Source organism: Vicia villosa, unplaced genomic scaffold (assembly GCF_029867415.1).
Source record: "Vicia villosa cultivar HV-30 ecotype Madison, WI unplaced genomic scaffold, Vvil1.0 ctg.000573F_1_1, whole genome shotgun sequence".
NCBI lineage: Eukaryota > Viridiplantae > Streptophyta > Magnoliopsida > Fabales > Fabaceae > Vicia > Vicia villosa.
In genome coordinates this window covers 898,751-906,127 of record NW_026705262.1, presented here as the reverse complement: position 1 = coordinate 906,127, position 7,377 = coordinate 898,751, and positions in this window count along the sequence as shown.

The following is a 7,377-nucleotide window of genomic DNA, read 5'->3' as shown; positions in this document are numbered from 1 at the left end:
GAGGTCCACTTGAGTTTATTCAAAGCTATGTAAACAGGTATTCACAAAAGGGCTTGGGACTTATACCTACATGGAGGCCCATGGTATATTTTTGGGAAGATTTAAAGAAAACCTTCATTTTTTGATTAGTTATTAAAAGTTAAAAAAAACAAATTAATCGAGATATGTGCAAAAATGTGTATGTACAAAAAGGTGTACAATGAAATACCTAATTTCACGTACGGGAATGGGACTTATACCTATGTGGAGGCCCATGTTTTATTTTATAAAACATGGTTGATTGTTTTGAAAAAAGATGCGAGGTTTGAAAAACTGTTTGAAAGTTTTTTTGTTTTGAAAGAAGTTTATTGTTTAAAGAAGAAAAAAAACTGTATAAAAGGAAAAAGGAGTGGGTCTTATACTCTCTAATATTCGAGAGGCCCCACATCGTTTTTGAAAATCAATTGATCAATTAAAAAGATTTAATCAATAGTTTCAAAAAGAAATGGTTTATCGTCTTTGAAAAGAATCGCGATCGCTTGTTTTAAAATGATTTGAATTTGACAAAAGTCAACTTAATTAAGTTTAAATCAAATTTTAATGCTTAATTAAGACCTAAGTGATTTAGGTTTTGATCACAAAAATATTTACAAGTGATTAGGTTTGAAAATTAAATGAAAAACAAATATTTAAAGTATTTAAAAACACTTAAAAATGTATCATTTTAAACCTAATTAAAAACATATTAAATAAATCTTTTTTTGTGATTTTTTTTGATATTGTCAAAATATGTATATTAAATAAGAAGTGTTTAAAAAATGAAGAAAAAATAAGTTGATTTGATTGGTTAAATTAAATGATGAAGTTGTGAAGAAAATGAAGAAAAATAGTGTCAAAAAATAAGGTTTGGTCCTGCCAGGGTTTGAACCCACGCCTTAAGGTTCACCACTCAAAACAACAACCAACTGAGCTGCGCGTGCAGCTTGTTTATGATACGCGTTCAACACATTATATTTTAAAACAATTATTTGAATTCTTTGAACGAAAATCTGGCGCCAAGAACACACCCTAACTGAAATTTAAAAATCTTCAAAACTGTGTTGTTTTGATCGATCAAAGGGTCTATCTCACTCGGTTTTTCACGAGGAACATGATGATGCCCTCATAATTCATTTATTTTCATTCTAAGGGGGTCAATTTTCTGATGAACACGAAGAACCCTAATTCTGAGATTGATCATGAAATCGTGTATGTGCAAGATAAATAGCAATTGATTGAGGGTTAATGATCCTCATAGGTGCAGAAACAAGATGGTATGCTCACATTTCATTTATGATGCGTGCAAGTATGAGTTTGAAGTTCATGAGCACTTACCTTAAAAACGGCACACCTGAGAATTGAATTCTTGCTTGGAGGTGTTACAGAAGTTGTTTGATGATCTGGATAGCTTCAATGGACCTTATGGAAGGTGTCTGGATGCTTGGAACCATCTGAATTCATCTGGGCATGGCCATGGTACCCGATCTGCATAAGCTTCAAGAGTGAATCGAATTTGATGATTCTGAGGTTATTGGCTATATGTGATGGATTGGATAGTTCATATGTGATATATGGATGATGTTAGAAGTGATAGTTTGGACAGAATTGAGCCTGAATGAAAATTGACATGATAAGTCTCATGTTATGCATATTTGAGAAGTGAGGTAGTGATTTTGAGTTTTAGGTGTTTTTGGGGTGTATGGATGGATCAAACACATCCCATATGATGTTTATGAGTTGTGGGAAGCATCATTTTGCTCAGAACTTGCAAGGGATGGAACTTGCACTTTCTCCTCTTTGAAACTCATGAAACTTGCAATTCAAGAAAGAAGAGAGAAAACCTATAATTGTGAGGTTTTGGTGTGAATTGAAGAGTGGAAATGACCTCTATTTATAGGCCATGAGTTCTGAATGCAGAGCCTTGCAACTTGCTTCTTCTTTGGTGATTTGGCATTTGGAGATAAAATGGAATCTTTACATTTAATGCAAATGGTTAAAGTAACTAAACAATGGTTATTTTGGCCAAGCTTCTTATCCTCTTCCATTCTGATCTCAAATCAGAAAATATCTACCAATTATTGAATCTATGCATCATTACTTGGATCATTTAGTAGAATAATGCATAACTTTGGTAAAAATGGCTTATAATTTCATGCATAAGGACCTCTAATGACAAAATTCAAAACCATAGTGTCGCGGGCGAAAAATCGTTTTGTTCCTCTTTTTTTTGAGGTGAGACACCTGATGCCTTCTTTGGGCTCGAGTGCTCAAAAAATGATTTTTCTTTTGTACCGACCAAACTTTTTATTGTTTCCAAAAGAGGAAAAGGAAAAAAGCTGCAATAACCTAAAAGTGGGGGGAGAGATCTTGGGTAAGAGGGTTGGTTATACGAAGGGAAGGTATTAGCACCCAACGTATCTATAGTACTCTATAGGTTTCTTTGTTTTGTTTATTCCATTCTTGTTACGGTGGAGGTTCTTGTGAGATAGGTGGGACCTAAGGTGTTTGTTTGATTATGCTCGCAAAGATCATCGCGATCCTCTGCATACATATCCCTTAGAGGGAATCAGAGCATTTGTAGCTCGGGGTCTACGGGTGCTAAGGTTTGAATGGTTTTTTTTTGTTTTGTTTTGCTCGCCAAGGATCGACCTTGAGCCTACGTATTCTCAAAGGGATGTTGAGAAAGTCAGAGCAATCGTAGTTCCCACTTATGCTAGTGGAAGCAAAGGATAAGAGACAAATGTCATCTAAATGTTCGATGTATCTAATCTATATCATCACATACATCTGTTTGATTTTGAAAATCTTTTCATTATAAGCCCGGGGCCATGCCACTTAGGGTGCTTAGAATGATAAAGATGTTTTTTTGTTTGTTTAACCAGCCTTGTGGCAAAAACTTTCAATGAAGTCAGCCTTGTGACAAAAAGTTTTGATTAATCAGCCAGCCTTGTGGCAAAAGTTTCAATGAAGTCAGCCTTGTGACAAAAACTTTGATTAATCAGCCAGTACGGTGGCAAAACGGTTTGATTGATTAGCCAGCCTTGTGGCAAAAAAGTTTGATTGATTGATTGATTGATTGTTTGTGATGATATAGAAGAGATACTCCTATCATAGAGATGATAAATGTCTAATCTCCTAGGGTATTTGATTTGGATATTGGGGATGCTTATAAGAAGCCCGTGGGTCCTTGTACGAAGCCCAAGAGGAGGCTATCCGAGGGTCCTTGCATTGTAAGCCCAAGAGGAGGCTATGGGAGGGACAATCCAGGGTCCTTGCATTGTAAGCCCAAGAGGAGGCTATGGGAGGGTCACTCGTTTGTACAAAGCCCAAGGGGAGGCATGGTATAGTTGGTTTGAGCTCTTAGAGCGATTTCACCGGGAAACCATACTCTATGTCCTAACCTAAACTAAGGAGATTCTTTGCACGAAGCCCAATAGGAGGCTATGGGGAACCTAGTGTTATACTAAGTTGAACAAGCACACATATCACACATATGAACAAACATGAACAAGTATGAACAAACATGAACAGGTATGAACAATTATGACAAAGTGTGTGTATATAATGGAGTTTATGAAGGAAATATACCTGTAAGCATGATCCATTTGTACACACGGGGCTCGGGACTCATATTCGAGGAGAGGTCCACTTGAGTTTATTCAAAGCTATGTAAACAGGTATTTACAAAGGGGCTTGGGACTTATACCTACATGGAGGCCCATGGTATTTGGGAAGATTTAAAGAAAACCTTCGATTTTGATTTGTTATTCAAAGTTAAAAAAACAGGTTGAGATATGTACAAAAATGTGTGTGTACAATGAAATACCTAATTTCATGTACAGGAACGGGTATGTACAAAAAGGGCTTGGGACTTATACCTACGTGGAGGCCCATGGTATATTTGAAAAGTTTGAAGTTTCTTTGGAGCTTTGTTGTTTTGAAAATGATTTGAAAATGATTTGAAAATTGTTTTGAAAAGATTTTGTTTTGAAGAATGTTTTGAAAACTGTACAAAAAGAAAAGAAATGGGACTTACACTCTCTAATATTCGAGAGGCCCCACTTCGTTTTGAAAATCAATTGATCAATTAAAAAGATTTAATCAAAAAGAAGTGGTTTATCGTTTTGAAAAAGAATCGCGATCGCTTGTCTTAAAACGATTTGAATTTGAAAGAAAACAAACTTAGTTAAGTTAAAAGAAGTTTTAATACTCAATTAAGGCCTAAATGATTAGGGTTTGATCACAAAAAACATTTACAAGTGATTAGGTTTGAAAATCAAATGAAAAATAATATTTAGAGTATTTAAAAACACTTAAAAAAATATATCATTTTAAACCTAATTAAAAACATATTAAATAAATCTTTTTTTGTGATTTTTTTTGATATTCATAAAATATATGTGTTAAATAAAGAGTGTACAAAAAATGAATGAAAAATGAATTAATTTGATGTGTTAATTAATTAATTGAAGTTGTGAAGAAAATGAAAGAAAATAGGTACTAAAAAATTGGTTTTGTCTCCATAAGGGTTTGAACCCACGACCTCACGCTCACCACTCAAAAACATAACCAACTGGACCACGCGCGTGGTCTGATTATCAAAGGCAAGGATTAGGTTATATTTTGAGTCAGGTTACTAAATTCAGTTTCAAAAATATGGCGCCAAGAACATGAATCCCATTTGAATTTGAAAATTCTGGAAACTGGATCAAATTGATCAAGTGAAGGGTCTAATTCACTCGTTTTTCCACAAGGATCACGATGGTGGTCTTTAATTCCATTTATTTTCACTCTAAGGGGGTCAATTCTCTGATGAACACGAAGAACCCTAATTCTATGATTCATTCTAAAATCGTGTATGTGCAAGTTAAGATGCAATTGATTGAGGGTTAATGATCCTCATAGGTGCAGAAACAAGATGGTATGCTCACATTTCATTTATGATGCGTGCAAGTATGAGTTTGAAGTTCATGAGGCTTACCTTCAAAAACGGCCAAAGTGGAGATTGAATTCTTCAGTAGAGGTGTTACAGATGCTTTGCAATGATCTGGATAGCTTCAATGATGATTATGGAACATGTCTGGATGCTTGGAGTGAACTGAATTCATCTGAGCATAGCCATGGGACCCGATCTGCAGTTGCTTGGAGTGATGATCGAATTTGAAGATTATGAGGTTACAGGTCATATGTGAGTGTTTGGATCATTCATATGAAGTATATGGAGGGTGTTAGAAGTGATAGTTTGGGCAGATATGGCTTGATGTGAGAATTGGCATGTTAAGGTTCACTTTATACAAACATGGAGGTGAGATGGTGATTCTGAGTTTTAAGGTGTTTTTGGGTGTGTGGATGGATCAAACACATCACATTTGATGTTTATGGGATGTGAGAACCCTCACTTTGTTCAGAAATTGCAAGAAATGGAAATTGCAATTCTCCCTCTTTGAAACTCATGAAACTTGTAACTTAAGAAAGAAGAGAGAAAACCTATGATTATGAGGTTTTGGTGCGTGTTTGAAGATGATTTGAACCTCTATTTATAGGCCAAGGATTCTGAACTCCAAGCTTTGCAACTTGCTTCAAGAAGTGATGATTTGGCATTTGGAGATAGAAAGGAATCTTACCATTTAATGCATATGGTTAAAGTAACTAAACCATGGTTATTTTGGCCAAGCTTCTTATCTCTTTCCATTCTGATCTCAAATCAGAAAATATCATTCAATCATTGCTTTGGTGTGTCATTGCTTGAATTATAGGCCATATAGTTTTGAACTTAGTGAAAATGGCTTGTAATTTCATGCATAATGACCTCTAATTGCAAAATTCAAAACCATGGCTACACTCCATATTTTTTCATGCTCTTGGACATTTTGGAAAGCTCATGTTACACACTTAAAAACCCTAGTTGAAAGTTTCTTCAAGACCTTTAAGGAAATGGGTGAAAAAGATCCATGAACTTTGAAGAAAATGAAGTTTTAAGTGAAATTTTCAAAAAGTACCAACTTTGAAGCTCCATATCTCTTAAATGGTTGATCTTATGGAAAAAATTTATATGTGTCAAAGTTGTTTATTGGATCAAAATCTACAACTTTCATGTTGGAAGTTTTTTTCAGTTTGTAGGTGAAATTTTGAGTTATTCCCTTCCAAAGTTTGGAAAAAACCATGAAAAACACTTAGAAAAAATTTCTAAGTATGAAAGTCAAACTTTTGACTTTTTGATTCTTGACTGATTTTCTTGATTTTTCTTGATCAAATGACTTCATATATCATATATTGATGATTCAAAACTTCAAAAGTCATGGTTGACCAAAATTCCCCAAAAGTCAATGGTGATCTTGTACAGTTGACTTTTTCAGACGAATCGCGTTTCTGGAGATTTCAAATGAAACAGGCAATCCTTACCATATGAATGGTATGAATGGATCATATTGAAGCATTAGAGGATATTGAGCCATGGTTTGAGTTGTGGCACCATGTCCTGATTAAAAAGTCAATGATTTAGTGAATTAGGTCAAAAACCCTAATTGTCGACCTGATGAAATTGATGACTGTGGATCTTGAATTGAGATGTAATTTCCATTGGATATTGTCATAGGGATTATTTGAAGATGATTGAGGTCTTTGATTGACTCCCTGGGGATTTTTAGGGTTTCCCAAATGTGATCCCTGATTTTGGTCCCTGATAGTTCAAAAAACCCTAATCTGATGATTTTGAGATTTCACTGTTGATCAATCCTTGTGTAGGAGATGTTATGAGCCAATGGATTAGGTCAAAATGATGCACTTGGAGTCTTGAGGTCATGTCCCAAGTCATTAGGTCAAATCCTGAGCAAAAGTCAGGAGTATGCTATCTTCAGTCAAAACCCTAATCTGGTTGGTTCAGAGCCTTTGAGATTGTTGAAATGAATCTCTGAGGACCAAATGTTGATTATTGATGAAGATGATTCACTTGAGATGAAGGGAGAACAAAACCCTAATTGATTGTTACTTGTACTGATGAGTGATTTCCAGATTAAATCCTGCTGAGTCACAAGTAGCAAACACAAGCTATGCAATTTGTTAGAGATGCAAATGATGCATATGCAAATGATATGAGGTGGTATCTTAGGTCAAAAATTGGGGTATGAGAGATGCCCCTATTTAAGTTTCTTCAACCTGAGACATGAAGATTGAAAATCTTCGTTTTGATAGGGTGGAAGAGACTTAAATATCAGAAGACGCGAATTTTGGACCTAAGATACCAAAATTGCGAATGATACAAGGATGTCTTTACCGAGGGAATATCAAGAATTGACTCCACTGGGGAAAAGAGATTGGGAAGGATGTCTCAATCCGTTTTAGGAAGAGAATCCGTTTTGT